General features: G+C 41.8%; 1 long non-coding RNA gene across 1 annotated transcript; it reads left to right on the top strand.

The window, feature by feature from the left end:
• Nucleotides 1–5,535: 5,535 nt before the first annotated feature.
• LOC131274035 (uncharacterized) lies at nucleotides 5,536–16,509 on the top strand. The gene is made up of 3 exons (XR_009181239.2): nucleotides 5,536–5,666; nucleotides 6,381–6,468; nucleotides 16,165–16,509. It is a non-coding gene; the product is annotated as an uncharacterized lncRNA (long non-coding RNA).
• Nucleotides 16,510–18,557: the final 2,048 nt, after the last annotated feature.

The raw sequence follows: 18,557 nt of genomic DNA, 5'->3' as shown, positions 1-18,557 counted from the left end.
TTCCTGAATGTTACGGAGTTGGACTCAGATGTGAACTTTCTACACATGCCTCTTCCGTTACTTTTACTGATCGTGTGGTTGGTGCTAGGGTTGGAGTATACTCAGGAGACCTGAACCTCTGGACTGGCCATGTGACAGCTGGGCCCTGAGCCTCAGCAGAGTTGCAACTCCTACTCTCTGGTTTGTTGGCCTTGTCGAGGTCAGCTAAAATGGAGGTGAAAATGGTCAGCACCACACCAGGGAACCGAGAGTGCCTACAACTTCAAGCAGGAGAATTGCATCTACCATCCATGTGGAATCTAAGCCCCCTCTCAATATGGAGGTGGAGTGACCATCACCATCCCAGGGCCCACCGGTTGGAGGAATAAAATATTCCTCATTAAAATATTCCTCATTAGAGTGGACTCACTGATATTCTACTATAGAACTATTGTGATTAGTAATGGAAGAAATTGTAGCATTGATGTGGAAAAAGTGGCCATGGTAGTTGCTGAGGGCAGAGAGAGGGAGGAAGAGATGTGATGTGTGGGCATTTTTGGGACCTGGAATTGTCCTAAATGATATTGCAAGGACAGATGCTGAACATTATATTTCCTGCCATAAGCCTCTGAATGGACTGGGGGTGAGTGTAAACTACAATGTAAACTATTATCCATGTGGTGCAGCAGTGCTCCAAATTGTATTCACCAAATTAAATGAAAGTGCCACAATGATGAAAGAGGTTGTTGATGTGGGAGGAGTGGGGGGTGGTAGATGGGAACCTCTTATATTTTAATGTAACATTTTTTGTGATCTATGTATCCTCACAAAATACAATTAGAAAAATGGTTGGGGTGTGGGTGGGGAGTGGGGTATCTGGGAACCTCTTGTGTTGTTTAATGTAACATTTTGTGTGCTCTATTAACTTTTTAAAAAGATAATTAAAAAATAAAATAAAAATTTAAAAAAAGGCTCAGCCTTTAAGGAGCTCACAAGTCAGGGAGGGCCAAGAAGCAGATATGCCCCAGCGAGTGATGAGGGCCACAGCACCAGGAAGCATTGGCCGGGGGGAGAGGTGGCCTGGGGGATAAGGGCTGGCCGAGGACAAGTGCCTGAGTCCTGGTGTGAAAGTAACAAGTTTTCCACCAGAGGCCACACTGGTCTAGTAATTTAGGAAGAGAGGGGTGCATCTCTCAGCTTAGGGAGTGGGGCCGAATGGGGAGGCAATCCTGGAAGGCTTCCTGGAGCAGGTGACACTGGGCCAAGTGTTGAAGAATAAATCAGGCAGAAAAGTGAGGGGAGGAAAAAGATGTCACAGAGGGGGCAAAGGCACACTCAGGGAATGTGCTGAGGGGTTGAGGGGCTGAGTGCTGGGTGGGAGCTGGGGAGGGGCTGAGAGGGAACGTTGGAGGGATGGGGGGTCTGACCCCTTCCGGTCTGGCACTACCCCTCCTCTGTTCCCCAATGTGAGCCTTGGTTTCAACAGCAACAGCAAAAGCCTTCCACCTCATAGGCTGCAAGTCTCTGACTCAGCCACTAAAATGAGGCTGATATTGAGTTAAGAGGACAAACAAGCGACAGGGAGCAAGTACCGGGGTGCCCACGGCAGGAAACGAGGCCTCTCAGATGCTAGGTACCCACGGGCCACATCCCACCACCCCAGGAAATATCAGTGCCTGAGGGAAATTGAAACAGGAACTCAGGTGACTTTCCCTGGGCAGATTCCAAGGAAGAAGAGAAAGAGGCATTGAGAGGGGACACCCCACCAGCTTTGCACCCACCAGCCACCGATCAAAAGAGCAGGCAGGTGAGAGAAGCAGGTGCCCGGGCATGTGCCCCGTCGCCCTGCTCCACGTGCCCTCGGCCCACCCACCAGTCAGCTTTAAGCCAGCTGAACTACGGGCCTTGGGCCCCCCGCGACCCTTGGACTTCCCAGCACAGACGCTTTCCTCGCCCTTCCCGCCACTGCCTCCCTGGGTCGCTGAGGCCCTGGGATTTACGCATCCTGAATTTGGAGCCAGATGGTCTGGGTTCAGCTTCTGGCCTTGTGATGATTTGACTGTGGGCTCAGAGCCTCAGTTTGCTCCCCTGTAAAATGGGCATCGGGTTTGCTGCTCTCTCTTTCTGTTCCTGGCAAATTAGGAGAAAGTCAATGTGTCATAGGTGGCAATGAGGATCAGTGCAGAATTACTTCAGTGTGGAAACCCTTGGTGACAAAGCAGATCTGAGGGAAGGGTGAAATGTGGGTATGATGAAGTCAATCGCTCTACTGTTTTGTTTTGTTTTGTTTTTTCATTTTTATTGCAGTGACATATATACATCACAAAATTTCCCATTTTAACCACTTTCCTGTGTATAATTCAGTGGCATTAATTACCATCTAGATATTGTGTTCTCATCCCCAGCATCCGTCACCAGCACTTTCCCATCTCCCCAAGCAGAAACTCTGCACCCATTCAACAATCACTCCCCATTTCCCCCTTCCCAGTCCCTGGTAACCCCTGATAGGCTTTCTGTTTCTAAGAATTTGCTTATTTCTTATAAGTGAAGTCACACTATATTCGTCCTTTTGTGTCTGGCCTATTTCACTCAGCATAATGTCTTCCAGGTTCTTCATCTTGTTCCGTGCATCAGAATTGCATTCCTTTTCATGGCAGGCTACTATTCCATTGTATGTCTAGACATACCACATCTTCTTTGTCCGCTCTTTCATCTACTGGCACTGGTGCTGGTTCCCCCATGCTCTTTGGTGCAGTGTTTTCACCTTTCCAAAGCATCTTCCCACCTGTCTTTACCCCATTGGACAGGAGACAAAGCTGAGGTCAAAGCAGTGGTGTGACTGAGAGCACCCCACACAGGGGATGTCGGGTGCCTCTGGGCCTGGGCCTCTGACGCTGAGCTGGGGTGACAGGACCCTGGCACTTTTCACACAGCAGCCCTGACCCAAGGCAGGAGGCCACACCACCACCCAACTCTAACTTCTGGGTCCCTGGAGGGTGCACAGCCTGCAGCGGGGGAGATTCACAAGCACGTCCTCAGGTAGTTTAAGGCCTCTCATGTGGAAGAGGAGTTAGGCGAGTTCTAGGTAGTCCCAAGGCAGAAGCGGGACAAGTGCTGGGGAGTTATAGAACAGAGAAGAGATTTCAGCTCATTGTGAAAGAACCATTCCAAATACACTGAACTGGGTACAGATGGAGAAGGTCACCTGAAGGGTAGTGAGCTCCCTGCTACTGGAGGCAATCAAGTGCAGGCCAATCAGTTGGCCGAAGCAGTTCAGAGTGGAGCAAATTCTGTGGTAGTGGTTCACCTAGAGCAGGGAGGAGGGGAGAAATGGTACATAAAGAATGGCAGGGAAGGTTCATGTGGTCAGAGAGGACCCTGCAAAGGCACTAGTAGAAGAGGGGAGGCTTAAGTGAGCTAGGAGAAAAACCCTCCGACCAGGTTCTGTACTAGAACAGAAAAAAAAAAAAAGATTTAACTGGTTCTAGTAATGAAGACTACCATACTGGTAGTATGTCTGTGTTGAAAATGCTTGTTTAACTTAATACCCTAGCTTTTAGCCATATTTAGAAGTAGAGAAACCTATTTCTTGGACAGGAACCAGTCAGGATTTTTGTGGCTTATTTCTTTGGTAGGCACACCTTCTCCTTTTGGATGGCATGGAACTCTACCATCAGAAGGTGACATCTCAGAATTTTGTAGATGAAAGATATAGTAGAAAGAAACTGTTCCTTTCAAGCACCAAAGAGAATTATAATTATGATAGGTTTCTGACACTACAGGAATAATCTGTTTGGAGTGATTACGCAAGTCCTAAAAGATGAATTACAGACAGTTTGTTTCAAGTATTGCTCTAAAGTATTCCAAGTGTCAATTCACTTATAAACGTAGCATTTCATAGGCCTTAATTTCCCTTTAAGATTTCCACTTTAAAATTCCTGTGTACTTCGAGAAACTACAATAATTCTATCCAATTTCACTATTTTTATCATATTGGGTCCTAGAATCATGACCTGTTAGTTGAAAAGGAATCAGTAACCATCTGCTTACAATGAGACTCCCCACTCTACCCCACCCAGGGCACCTTCTACTCCACTTTGCCGTGCTGCAATCTTAGCTTCAGTCTATTACATAGAAGAATATTTATCTCAAAGAGGTGGAGTGGACATAACCACCCCAGGGTCCACAGGATGGAGAAATAGAGGATGGATTGAGTGGACTTACTGATATTCTACTGTGCAACTACTGTGATTAGTAATGGAAGAAATTGTAGCACCGATGTGGAGAAAGTGGCCATGGTAGCTGCTGAGGGAGGGAGAGGGAAGAAGAAATGTGACGTGGGGGCATTTTCAGTACTTGGAGTTGTCCTGGGTGGTGCTGCAGGGACGGATGCTGGGCATGGCCCACTGGGTGGACTGGGGGAGAGTGTAAATTACAATGTAAACCACTGTACATGTGGTGCAGTAGTGCTCCAAAATGTATTCACCAAATGCAATGAATGTGCTATGATGATGAAAGAGGTTGTTGAGGTGGGAGGAGTGGGGTAAGGGGGGTGGGGGTATAAGGGGATCTAATTTTTTTTAATGTAACATTAAAAAAAAAAATAGAGAAAATTCTAAAAATTAAAAAAAAGAAACACCGGAGAGGCCAGCAGTCCTTCCTGGGAGGCGTCCCCAGTCCTGACCAAGGGGATCCGCGTGGATGCCAGGCGCGGGCCAGGTCTGAGGGTGGGGGGACGCTCGGCCCCTGGAGGGGGCAGGTAGCGGTCCCACCGGATTCCGCGCTGTACCAGAGCGTGGAGGGGCCTGGAGTGACAGAGGGTCCCCGTGGAGCGGCGGCGGGGGCGGGGCTTCTGGCAGGGGCGTGACCGAGCCAGCCCCGCCCCTGCCGCTCGGCCCCGCCCCCGGCCGCTCAGGCCCCGCCCCGCTCGCGGCGCGGTGGCGCCCCCTCTCGGAGCTCTGGTGTCCGGCGCCGACCGCGCTCACCTGGTGCTCGTTCCCGGCGGAGACGCCGCGCGGCCCCACGCGTGCGGGGAGGGGCGTGTTATCTGGCTCGCGGCGCAGGCGGGCGGGCGGCGAACGTCGAGACCAGGCCCCTGAGGGGAGCACGCGCGCGGTCCCGCACCTCGGACGCCCGCCTGCGCCCGCCTGCGCCCGGCTCCGCGGCCCAGGGCGTCTGCGAACCCAGCCTGGCGGCGGGAGGGGCAGGCGGGCAGCGCGGGTGGCCCTGGGGGCGCGCGCGGGGCGCGGAAAAGGGGCGAGCGGCCCTCCCCGCGCTGCCCGAGGGAGCCCCCGCACGCGCCGCCGGGGAAGCTCCTGCTCCTTGCGGGGCGCGGGGGCGCCCGGGGTTCCGCAGTGCTGTGCGTGGCGCCGCCGCCCGTCCTGCGCCCCCCTACCCGGTTTGGGGCCAAGGCGGGGTGCAGGGCTGCCCTTGGGGGCGGCCCGTGGGTGGCGGGCCCTCGAGGGCTTGGTTCAGTCTTTGGCATTTTTCCAGGCACGGATAACTTGTTTATTCTGTGAAAATTGATTTCATGAAATTACATAGTTAAAGCAGCAAACCTACTTTGGATGTACCCTAACCTTTTGTTACCCAAGCACCAGTTGATAGGCATTTGTGTTTTTTTCCAGTTTTGGCTGATTTGATTTGTCTTGGATAGATTTCTCGGAGTGGAATTAGGAGCGATTATGGTAAGTTTATATTTTTAAGAAACTGACACAATGTTTCCCAAAGTGGCAGCACCATTTGGCATTCTCACCAGAAATGTATGAGGGCTCTAGGTTTTCCTCAACTTCTTTAACAGTTGGTATTATCTTTTTTGATTTTAGCCATTTTAGTATGTCTATATGATAACTCATAGCAGATTTTAATTTGTATTTTCCTAGTGATGTAAAGAATTGAATGTTGCTTCTTTGGTGAGAGTGTATTTACATATTTTCCCATTTTTAAGTGCTGTTTGTCATTTTTTTAAAAAAAATCAATTTTATTGATACATATCAACAAAGCCTACTTTTCATCCAAAGTACACGATCATTGTTGTTTTTTTTTAACAATCATTGTTATTTAGCAGATAGTTGTGCATTCATCACCTTAATCATTGTTAAAGCATTTTCATTATTATAATAATAAAAATCCATCACCTCTCCTCTGTGTTTCCCCTGATAGTTCATAGCTCCCATTTTTGGCTATTGCACAAATACTTTTTTTTTTCCCCTTCTATAAATTGATTTGTATTTACATTTTATATAAGTGGAATCATACAGTATGTTATACAATATATTTAGTTGATAGTAAAGCAGTCTTACAGTATTTGTCCTTTTGTGTCTGGCTTGCTTCACTCAACATAATGTCCTCCAGGTTCATCCATGTTGTCAAATGTTTTATGACTTCATTTCCTCTTACAGCTGCATAATATTCCATCATGGGAATGTATCACACTTTATCCATTCATCAGTTAATGGACACCTGGGTTGTTTCCAGCTTTTGGCAATCGTAAGTAGCACCACTTGTGAACACAGTTGTGCAGATGTCTATTTGTATCACTGCTTTCAGCTCTTCTGTATGTATACCTCATAGTGATATTGCTGGGTCACTGGCAAATCTATATTCAACTTCCTTAGGAACTGCCCAGCAGTCCTCCCTCCACAGTGGCTGCACCATTCTACATTCCCACCAACAGTGAATAAGTGTTCCTGTCTCTCCACATCCTCTCCAACATTTGTAGGTCTCTGACTTTTTAATAGTGGCCATTCTGAAAGGTGTGAAATGATATCTCATTATACTTATGATTTGCATTTCTCTAATCATTACTCATGTTGAAATTTTTTTCATGTGTTTTCTTGCCATTTGTATTTCTTCTTTGGACAAATGTATATTCATGTCTTGCCCATTTTTTAATTGAGTCATTTGCTTTTTTATTATTGAGTTGTAACATCTTTTTATATATCATGGATATTAAACCCTTATAGGACATATGATCTCCAAGTATTTCCTTCTGCTGAGGCAGCTGCCTTTTCACCCTTTTGACAAAGTCCTTTGAGGTGCACAGGTGTTTAATTCTGAGGAGGTCCCATTTATCTATTTTTTCTTTTGTTCTGTGTGCTTTGGGTATAAGCACCATGTCGCACAAGGTCTTTAAGATGTTTCCTTACATTTTCTTCAAGTAGTTTTTATGGTCCTTACTTTTATATTTAGGTCTCTGATCCATTTTGAGTTGATTCTTGTATTGGATATGGGATAGGGGTCCTGTTTCATTCTTTTGGTTGTAGATATCCAGTTCTTCCAGCACCGTTTATTGAAGAGACTTTTTCCTGTTAACATGAACTTGGTAGGTGTGTCAAAACTAGTTGACTGTAGAGGTGAGGGTTTATTTCTGGACTCTAACTTCTATTCCACTGATCGATGAGTCTCTCTTTATGCCAGTGCCATGCTGTTTTGACCACTGTGGTTTTGTAATATGTTTCAGGGTCTGGCAGTGAAATCCCTCCCATCTTGCTCTTCTTTTTTAGAATGCTTTTGGCTATTCAGGTGCACATTCCCTTCCAAATGAATTTGGTAATTGCCTTTTCTATTTCTGTAAAGTAGGCTGTTGGAATTTTGACTGGTATTCCATTGAGTCTGTAAATCAGTTTAGGTTGGGTTGACATCTTCACGATATTTAGTCTTTCAGGATGTGAACACGGAATGTTATTTCATTTGTTTAGGTCATTTTAAATTTCTTTTACCACTGGTTTGTAGTTTTTCCCCATACAGGCCCTGTACTTCTTTGCTTAAACTGATACCTACATATTTGATGTTGTTGCTATTGTAAATAGAATTTTCCCCCTGATTTTTCCTCAGATTGTGCAGTACTAGTGTACAAAAACACTGATTTCTGCATGTTGATCTTGTATTCTGTGCTTTGCTGAACTCATTTATTAGCTCCAATAGCTTTGTTTTAGACTTTTTAGAAATTTCTAAATATAGGATCATGTCATCTGCAAATAGTGTAAGTTTTACTTCCTCTTTTCCTATCTGGATGCCTTCAATTTTTTTTCCCTCCCTAATTGCTCTAGCTAGAACTTCTAGTACAATGTTGAATAACAATGGTGATAGCAGGCATCCTTGTCTTATTCCTGATCTTAGATGGAAAGCTTTCAACATTTCCCCACTGAGCACAGTATGGGTTTTTCATATACGCCTTTTATCATACTGTAGACATTTCCTTCTTTCTTATCTTTTGCAGTGGTTTTTTTTAATCAAGAAAGAATGCTGGATTTTGTCAAATGCCTTTTCTGTGTTGATTGTGATGAATGTGTGTTTTTTTCCCCTTCAACTTGTTAATGTGGTGTATTACATTGATTGATTTTCTTATGTTGAGCTACCTTTGCATACCAGGAATAAATCCCACTTGGTCTTGATGTTGGTGTATAAGTCTTTGATAATGCTGCTGGATTCAATTTACCAATATTTTGTTGACAATTTTTGCATCTCTATGTTGATTAGAGAGATTGTTCTGTACTGTTCTTTCCTTGTAGTGTCTTTATCTGGCTTTGGTATTAGGGTGATTTTGGCTTCATAAAAAGTGTTGGATAATTTTCCCTCTTCATCCTTTTGTAAGAGTTTAAACAGGATTGGTGTTAATTATTTTCAAAATGCTTGGTAGAATTCATCTCTGAAGTCATCTGGTCCTGAGTTTTTCTTTTTCGGGAGATTTTTGATGATGGAGTCAGTCTTTTTAAATGCGATTGGTTTCTTAAGTTCTTATATTTCTTATAGTTCTTGTATTTCAGTGTAGGTTGTGCATTTCTAGGAATTTGCCCATTTCTAGGTTGTCTAGATTGTTCCTCATAATATCCTCTTTTGATTCTTTTCATTTCTGTGGGGTTAGTCATTAGTTCCTTCATTTCATTTCTGATTGTGTTTATTTGCTTCTTTTTTTTCTCCTTTGTTACTCTTGCTAGTGATTTGTCAATTTTACTGATCTTCTCAAAGAACCACTTTTGGTTTTAATTTTCTCTTATTTTTCTGTTGTTGATCTCAATTTCATTTATTTCTGCTATAATCTTTATTATTTCTTTCCTTCTGCTTGCTTTGAGGATTGGTTTGCTGTCCTTTTTTCTAATTTCTCTAGGTGTTCAGTTAAGTCTTTGAGTTTAGCTCTTTCTTCTTTTTTAATATAGGCATTTCCGTAAATTTTGGTAATTTGTATTCTCGTTTTCATTTGTCTCAATACATTCACTGATTTCACTTGCAATTTCTTCTTTGACCCACCGCAAATTTACCTTTTTCCTGTCTATTATTGATGTTCAGTTTCATTCCATTATGACCTAAGAAGGTGCTTTGTATAATTTCAATCATTTTATATTTATTGATGCACTACATCATGCCCTGAACGTGGTGTATGCTGGTGAAGGATCCATGGGCCCATGAGAAGAATATATAACCCACTGCATTTGGATGCAGCATTCTGTGTGTCTGTTAGGTCCAACTCGTTTATTATTTTTTAAGTTCTCTGTTTCTTTGTTGATCTTCTGTCTAGTTTTTCTATTTCATGATGTGAGTGGTGTGTTAAGAGACTCCAGTGATTATTGTACAGAAGTCTGTTTCTCCCTTCAATTTTGCCAGTTTGTCTTTTGTATTATGGGGTACCCTGGTTAGGTGCATAAATACATCTTCCTAGTGAATTGTCCTTTTTATTATTATATAATGGCCTTCTCTGTCTCATAGCTTTTTTTCACTTAAAGTCTGTTTCGTCCAATATAGTATAGTTATCCCTGCTCTTTTTTGGTTAACTATTTGCATGGAGTATCTTTTTCCAACCTTTTACTTTCAGCTGGTTTGTATCCCTGAGTCTAAGGTAGGTCTCTTGTAAGCAGCATATGGATGGCTCATGTGTTTATTATCCATTCTCTCAATCTATAATTTTAGCTTGCCTGACTCTCCAAATAGCCTCCTTCCATCTGGATTCCTCAGAAAGGAGAGTGATGGACTCAGTGGGTCCCATGTTTTAAAAAAACATTTTTTTTTAATGTATTGAAGTATATCACTCATACATAAATATACATAAACAGTAAGTATATAATAATAGTTGTGAATTTACAAAGCAAACATATATAGTATCATACAGGACTCTTGTACCTCACCCTTCCACCAATACCTTGAATTGTTGTTAAGCATTTTAAACTTATGATTAAAGAGAATTGTCAAAATGCTGCTACTAACCAAGTATTTTTCCCCCAACCCACCCTAGTATTATCTTTTATCATTTATATATGAACATTCATAAACAATAAGTATGGTAAAAATTGTGAAGTTACAAAGCAGATATGTGTAACATCATACAGGGATCCCATACATCAACCTTCCACCAACACCTTCCATTTTCATGAGACGTTTGTTACAATTATGAAAGATTATTGTCAAAATCTTATAGTCTTATCTTACATTCCCTATTATTTTTTAAGTATATTTTTATGGCAGAAGTTGTAAACTTATAAAACAATCATGCATGAGTGCAGAATTCCCAAACAACACCCCTCTATCTGAACGTTTGTTGTAGACAGGATAGTATCTGATTGTTACCATGTCCATAGTGTACATTTGGCACACATTTTCCATACTGCCCCATTATCAACACAGTACATCTTTGGCATAGATGCAAGAATATATTATTACTGCTAACCACAGTCTATAGGTCACTCCAGTTGTATTTTTTCAGGGCTTCTCCACATTCCCAACACCTTGCAGTAGTAATATACATTTGCTCTAGCTCACAAAGGACACTCTTGCATCCGTACCATCAAACACAATTCTCATACACCTCCTTGTTTACTGTGCTATTCAGTTCCTAGATTATTCCCAAGCATTCTGTTATTTGGCATTTCATATCTAGACTACCATTTTCAGCCACATTCCCATTTATAAACTAGCTTTTACTCACTGTGTGTTACCATCCACGCTATACATTTCCACACTTTTACAGGAAAGCTAATTAAAACTTCTACATACATTAACCATCATCAGTCCATCTCAGTCCTCCTCTTATCTCCTTAAAGAATCCACCACCTACCTCCAAGTCCTGAATATACTTTCCTACAATTTCTTGTAGAAATGTTAGGGTTCTTGCTTTTATTTTTAAGTTTTTTGATTCATTTTGAGTTAATTTTTTTTTAAATTTATTTTTATTTATTTAATTCCCCTCCCCTCCCCCGGTTGTCTGTTTTCTGTGTCTTTTTGCTGCGTCTTGTTTCTTTGTCCGCTTCTGTTGTAGTCAGTGGCTCGGGAAGTGTGGGCGACGCCATTCCTCAGCATGCTGCTCCCTCCTTCGTGCTGGGCCTTCGTGCTGGGCTCGGCTCTCCATACCGGTGCACTCCTTGCGCGTGGGGCTGCCCTACGTGGGGGACACCCCTGCGTGGCAGGGCACTCCTTGCGCGCATCAGCACTGCGCATGGGCCAGCTCCACACGGGTCAAGGAGGCCCGGGGCTTGAACCTTGGACCTCCCATGTGGTAGACGGACACCCTAACCACTGGGCCAAAGTCCGTTTCCCTTGAGTTAATTTTTAGATAAGCTGTGAGATAGGGGTCCTCTTTCCTTTTTTTGGCTATGGATATCCAGTTCTTTCAACACCATTTATTGAATGGACTGTTCTGCTTGAGCTGTGTGGGTTTGTCAGGCTAGTCAAAAATCTCTTGACCATACATGCAAAGGTCTGTTTCTGAACCATCAAATTTATTCCATTGGTCTACATGTCTGTCTTTATGCCAGTACCATGCTTTTTTTTTTTTTTTATCACTATAACTAGGTAAAATAATTTAAAGTCTGGAAATGAGTGTTTATTTTACCTTTTTAAGATGTTTCTGGCTATTCAGGACCCCTTACACTTCCAAATAAATTCGATAATTGTGTTTTCAATTTTTAAAAGAAATGCTAGTGGATTTTTATCAGGATTGCATTGAATCTGTATATCAATCTGAGTAGACTTGACATCTTAATGATATTTAGTCTTCCAGTACCTGAGCATGGAATATTCTTTCAGTTATTTAGGCCTTTTTTTGATATTTTTTAACATTGAGTTGCAGTTTTCTGAATACAAGTGCTTTACATCATTGGTTAAGTTTATTCCTGACTATTTGAGTTTCATCTGTCATATTTTATTTCCACCACTCTTTTGATACTTTTAGTTACTTTTATTGATATAATCTTTTTTAGACTGTCTTCCAGGCCCCTCTCTCCTGTCTTTTCTTTTCAGACTCTAACACACCCTTTAGTATTTCCTGAAAATCTGGTCTCTTGCTTAGAAATTCTTTCAGTTTCTGTTTACCTGTGAATATTCTAATCTCATTTTTGAAAGGCAGTCTTGCTGGATATAAGATTCTTGGCTGGAAGATTTTGTCTTGTAGTATCTTAAATATATAAGACCACTGTGGTGGTCTTATATAGTGGACGAATTAAGTCCTTATTTGAAACATCTAGACTTTCTAGATGTTTAGAAGTGCACAAAGTATGTTAAAAGTAGAGGTAGTGAAATAACATTGTAGATATTGTTTTGTTAAATTTCATATGAAAGATCTTTTGGAAATGGAGTGGTTACAGCACCTCCACAGCAGTTACATACTATGTGCTGTTTCAGGGAGGAGGGGGAAGGAAGTGCCAAGTGCTCTAAGGCAGTAAGTCTGTAGTTAGATAAGATAAACCATCATCTGTGTTCTGTGCATTTTCTTTTACTTTTCTGTGTAAATAGTGTATATAATGGACAAACTAGTCCTAATGTTATATCATCTAGTCTTTCTAGATGTTAAAGAGGTTGCCAGTGTATTACAGAAGTAGAGTTAGTAAACTAATGCATTTTGTACTTTTTTTTTTTTGTTAAAATTCATAGGGAAGACTGTTGAAAACGACAGAATTAAATTTGTGAAAGCAAAATTGTTCAAAAAAAAAAATCCCCTCTAAGCATTGCAAATGCAAACCACTAAGTTGATAGAGGTCAGAAGGGGAAGGATTATAGGCCGGAATGTTCTTTTAAGAAGACATTTTTGGGTTATATCCTTTATTATGTGTGCGGTTTATTCAGTGCTACTGTGTGTATTGTGGACAAGCTTAAGTCCTTGCTTGAAACAGCTAGTCTTTCTAGATGTTTAGAAGTAAACAACATGTTAAAGTAGAAAGTGTAAAACAATACTTCAGATATGTTTTCTGTTAATATGTAGGAATGACTATTTGGGGAATGGGATTGTTAAACTAGATGTCTTGGAGCAGGATGCTGATGGGGTGGTGGTGGGGGCAGGGAAGGAAGTGCCCAGGGAAGGTTCTTTGCCTGTGAGTTGTGAGACAAGTTCAGATTGTCTGACCATTGTTCTCTAGGCATTTTAGTTATTACTGTGTATTACAGGACAAGACCTAATGTCCAAAGTATGTAAAAAATAGAGGTAGTAAAATAATCCCTATATAAAGGTTCTTGTGTTAGTTTTAGGATGTACTGTCTTCTGGGAGTGACCTCTGTCCATCCACCTTGAAATGGTGGGTGAGGAAGATGAGGAAGGGCAAAGGGAAGGGCTCCTTGGTAGTACTCTATATCTAGAAGACAGTTGTAGATTATAACCATAGTTCTATAAGTACATTTTTTGGTAAAAATACCTGTGTTAATTGCAGATATGGTTCATACTTTACTTCACATCTAAGCTTTTTAGATATCTTGAGGTGACAATGTATGATAAAATGTAGAGCTAGTGAATTAATGAATTTATAAATATCTTTTTTTTTTTTTTTTTAGTTAATAGAAGCATTTTTGACGTGGAATTGTTAAACCACCTCTGAGCAGTATGCACCAGGACTTGTTCATTAAATTGGCTGCAGAAGGGCAGGGGGAGGGGTATATGCAGATGTGTTCATATTTCCATTTGAAGCTAACAGTGTGTGAGCATCTCTTGGCTATACCATAGGAAAACATTGTTAATTTAATAGAAACATATGTTCTTGCTAATAATTCAATATAGATCTGATAATGAATTTTCTTAGAAGCATTATACTTATTGTACTCTTGCTTTTGTCTCACTTTAACTTGAGCATTATTAAGGGAGCACAGTATTTGTAATTCTGCCAGTATCTATAGAGGCCTGTTGATATTTTTGTCCCCAAGAAAGGAATACATTTTTTTCCCGCTGAGATGGTGTCATATATTCTTGGTCATCACAATATCTCATGGCTTTGGGGCTGTGAGTTGGTAAATATTCATGATGTGTGATAAAGCATGATACATTCTGTGAGATCTTGACTAGATAAAAATGTATGCTCCGTTGTGTCTATACACACACAGGACCTAAAGGTTATGTCAAACTAAACTGCTTGTGATTCTGGATGACTTTTGTGTTCTTTGCTTCTTGTGCTTTTCAGTTTTCTATATTGCACAATTAAAAGTTTGAAAAAAAATAAATGTTACTTTAAAAACCTTAAAAAAATAAAATAAAATAAAATAAAATAAAATAAAAAATGAGAGAGGAGATATCACCACTGATTCCACAGGAAAAATATATTATAAGACGATACTTTGAAAAAATATATGCCAACAAGATGGCTAAATTAAATGAAATGGACACACTTCTAGAAACAAATAAGCAACCTACATTGACCAAAGAATAAATTGATGAACTCAATGTACCAATCACAAGTAACAATATTGAATTAGTCTTCAAAAACCTTCCAACCAGGAAAAGCCCAGGATCAGATGGCTTCACAGTTGAATTCTATCAAGCATTCCAGAAAGAACTAATAGCAATCCTACTTAAAGTCTTCCCAAAAATACATGTGGAGGGAACATTGTCTATCTAAGTCATTTTATGATAACATAACCTGAATACCCAAACTACTTAAAGATGTCACCAGAAAAGAAACCACTGACCAAACTCTTTAATGAACTGCATGCTAAAATCCTCAACAAAATATGTGCAAAACATACTCAGCAGCAGATCAAATCAATTTTAGACTGTGATCAACTGGGTTTCATCTGTGGTATGAAAGGATGTGTCAATATAAAAAAATAATTAATACACTACATTAGCAGATCAAAAGAAAAAAATCACATGATCATTTATATTGATGCAGAAAAAGCATTTGACAAAAATACAGCATCTTTTTTTTAATAAAAACACTTCAAAAGATAGGAATAGAAAAAAAAATTCTCACCACGATTAAAGGCATTTATGAAAATCCCACAGCAGACAGGCAGGTCAACATAAGTGCACCCACATTATCTCTCCTACAAAGAAAATAGCTTGTGGGGATAAAATCGTGCCTGAGTGAGGTGTTTTGGGGAACCCACAAAGCAGGAGGCTTCTGGACATCAATCTGGAGAGTGTGTGATGAAAAAAGTGTCAAGGTAAAACCACAGGTTTCTGGTGCTTGTGGAGCTGTGAGAAGGCAAATCCCACCCTTAGGGCAGGAAGCTGCAGCATTCTGTAAACCCTCATGCCCCCAACCCGGTGCTCCTTGAACCCCACCAGCCTCAGAAAAACTACAAGATTTGGAGGGTTCTGATGTAGGGTGCTGAGGGGTCTGATGAATGTGGGTTCAAATGTATGGACCCCACTTTTTGAGCATACCAGTTAGCTTGAGGCAAAACTAGGAATAGGTGAGAGGTGAATCTGCTAAGGCAGACTGATTTACCTAAATTCCCTGGGATAGGGAAAATTGGTCTAGGAGAATGTGAAGTCAGGCAATTAACTAATCCTGTGCCACACACTTAATGGAGGGGGACAGTAGGAAGTGCTTGGCAGGCTTCCAAGAGCATATTTAGGGTTCCTGGCAAGATATGGGTGCTCTTTCTCAAAAAGACTGAGAGTCATTATGTTCTGTGGTGGGTTGGTTCACCAGAGTCCCATTTGAATCTGGAAGGATAGCTCCTATATGGGCTTCCTGCTAAAATCAGCAGGAAATCAGCACTGAATCTTATTGAGCTTCTGAAGAAAAGGCCAAGTTCTTAACGTTGCACTGGGATTGCAAACCCTCTAAGGAATGAGTCAGGAGACACTGTGTCTTGGGCAGGTAGAGGAAGTATGCATGCTCAGAGCTGTGGGGAGAGGAAACAGCTGGTGCAGCAAGGAATCACCTATAGGCAGCCAGGGGAGGGGGTTTGTGCTGGAGGCTGAAGCTCTGTGGGAGGAAGGCTGCTATTCTGCTGACAGTGATAATGTCCTCCATCTCCTACCTGCAGCTTGGTGATGGTGAGAGTGAAATCTGTTCCAGAACCTCTGCCACTGAATCGAACAGGGACTCCAGATGCTTGGGCTGATGCGTAATAGATGAGCAGTTTAGGAGCCTGACCTGGTTTCTGCTGGTACCAGTCTGCTTCTGCAAAGACTGCCTGCACTTGCAGCTGATGGTGATGGTGTCTCCTGGAGACACAGCCATGGAGGCTGGAGACTGGATCCTCTCAATATCACCACTGGACCCCGCATCAGAATGAACAATGACACACATTCCTACCACTTTATCAGAGACAGATTAAATGCATCATTTAATATGTGCTTTCTAATGCTTTCCAATTAAATAATTAAATAACAGCACATAAATCGGTCATTTTGAAAACAGGCATTATGGTCCTTCCATCTTAAAATCATTTCTCAATTCTTCAAAGATATTGTTCTGAAGATATTGGGGCACTTTTAAATTTCTCACCAGAAATCAGAGGAGCAAGGACATGAGGACCTGCATCTTTGAGATCATCTTGCTCCTCTGACTACACAATACTGCTCAGTTCATATTGCAAAGTGCTCATTTATAGAATCTGAGCGGCTGACCTGGGGCTGGGGGAGCTTATGCAAAGCAATCAGTGAACGTGGAGAAAATGCATGGGCTGTGAGTGGTGAACTATGCAGTGGAAATAAGAGTTAAAAATATCATCACAGAGAGTCTAATTTTGTGACAACGCAGAAGCTTTAATACAAACTTAGAATCCCTAAAACTACAAATGGTATCAGATCTAATGAAGAGATTTTACTTTAAGTAAAAATATATTCAGGCTGGTGGGCTTCCTGATGTCAACCTGTGCCCCCTCTTCACCTCCTCCTGGTCTCTGCTGGCTGCATCTTCAACGTGAACTTACTTTTGAAGGGACTGCCCCCCAGGCCAAGACAGGGCTGGGCTAAGGAGGCTGGCAGCAGGTTCCTGTAGTTCCTTCAGACCTGAAGTTCTTAGAGACCCCAGGAATGAGCCCCAAGCCTCTGTTTTCTCCTTCTGCAGCTCCTACCTCTACAAACAGGGCTTCATCTTACCAGGTTCCAGCTGCTCAGTGTTTTAGCTGGGCCTTTCTTAGGGCCATGGCTGGGGCACCCGCTGTGCTGTGCTGTGCTGTGTGGTGACATCTGTGGGGGCCACGTGCTGCTGCCTGCTCTCCAAGACTTTTGGCAAACAGTTGGTGGTCTGCTTACTGGTAAGTGACCTATGCAATTTCCTTCAGATTCAGAAAGGCTCCATCCTATCATCCCTCATTCCTCTAGATACTCTTTTCTTCTGGGAAACAGCTCTTAAGTTGACACCATTTCCCTAGTGATCTAAGTTCCTGGGACACTCTTTGAAAAATTTATCCAGAAACACCTGTAATTTGAATGGAACAAGACACTTTCATCATTAAAATAGTAGAAAAGAGGATTTCCTCTGCAATTTCTTGCTAATGACCTATTCTTCTACAATCCAAGGGAAGCAAGCTGATGAAATGCATGGGACTTGCACATGGAGCTGAAATGCACAGTGACTTCTGTGGATCTGTTTATGTTCAGATGCGCTAATGTCATCATGTTTATCAAACCTCCTTCTGATCTCATGCCCTGACAATTAAGCTGATTGCAAACACAATGCTAAGGATGAATAGAGCAATCTTGTATATTTTAGATATCTTCTTGAGAAAATCACATCCATCTAGATGAGAGGCAATGCCCTTGATTCACCTGAGTCCAATGATCATCATTACATTTTCTAATCTGTCCTGTATTGGATTCCCTTTTACCTCCTCCTCTTAGGAGGAGAGACTCAGCACACCAGGATTTTAGTCAATGCACCTTCTGAATGGTCTTCAACTTGTCATTTGGCAAGAAGAGCATAGGAATAACTTTTCTTTTTTATTTTAATTAAAAGAGAAAAACTTGGTTTCTGATATTATTATATGTATCTTAATTACCATATAGTTCCCATTGCTCCCTACAGCTACAGTATTGACTTGGCAGAGACCATGTTAATATGTCCAAGGACAGAAGGACCTGGACAGAAAACCTGCACAGCTCTGTGATTTTGTACCTTACAAGAGCAGCTCACAACCACTTATCAGCAGTGATGTCCTTGAGCATCACCTGCTGGAATTTTCATCTTGTCGAGAGCTTTAATCAAGGCCAATTGCGCTATATCAATGCTCGGGAATACTCATGTTCTGCAGGAAAAGTGACTTCTTAGACTGTGTTTTGGGGCATCTTAAAATCCCTTTCACATCAAGGATTTCCTTTAAAATTGTGTTTCTTTAAAAGAAGCTTTGTGCTGGCATAGGTGGAAGGAAGGATAGACAAGGAAGTATTGCATGGTTACAAGTCCCCCTGCCATTTAGCAGAACTCTTAAAT

The sequence above is a fragment of the Dasypus novemcinctus genome, chromosome 17, assembly GCF_030445035.2.
Source record: "Dasypus novemcinctus isolate mDasNov1 chromosome 17, mDasNov1.1.hap2, whole genome shotgun sequence".
Lineage (NCBI taxonomy): Eukaryota > Metazoa > Chordata > Mammalia > Cingulata > Dasypodidae > Dasypus > Dasypus novemcinctus.
This window is presented reverse-complemented; position numbering and strand designations above follow the sequence as displayed.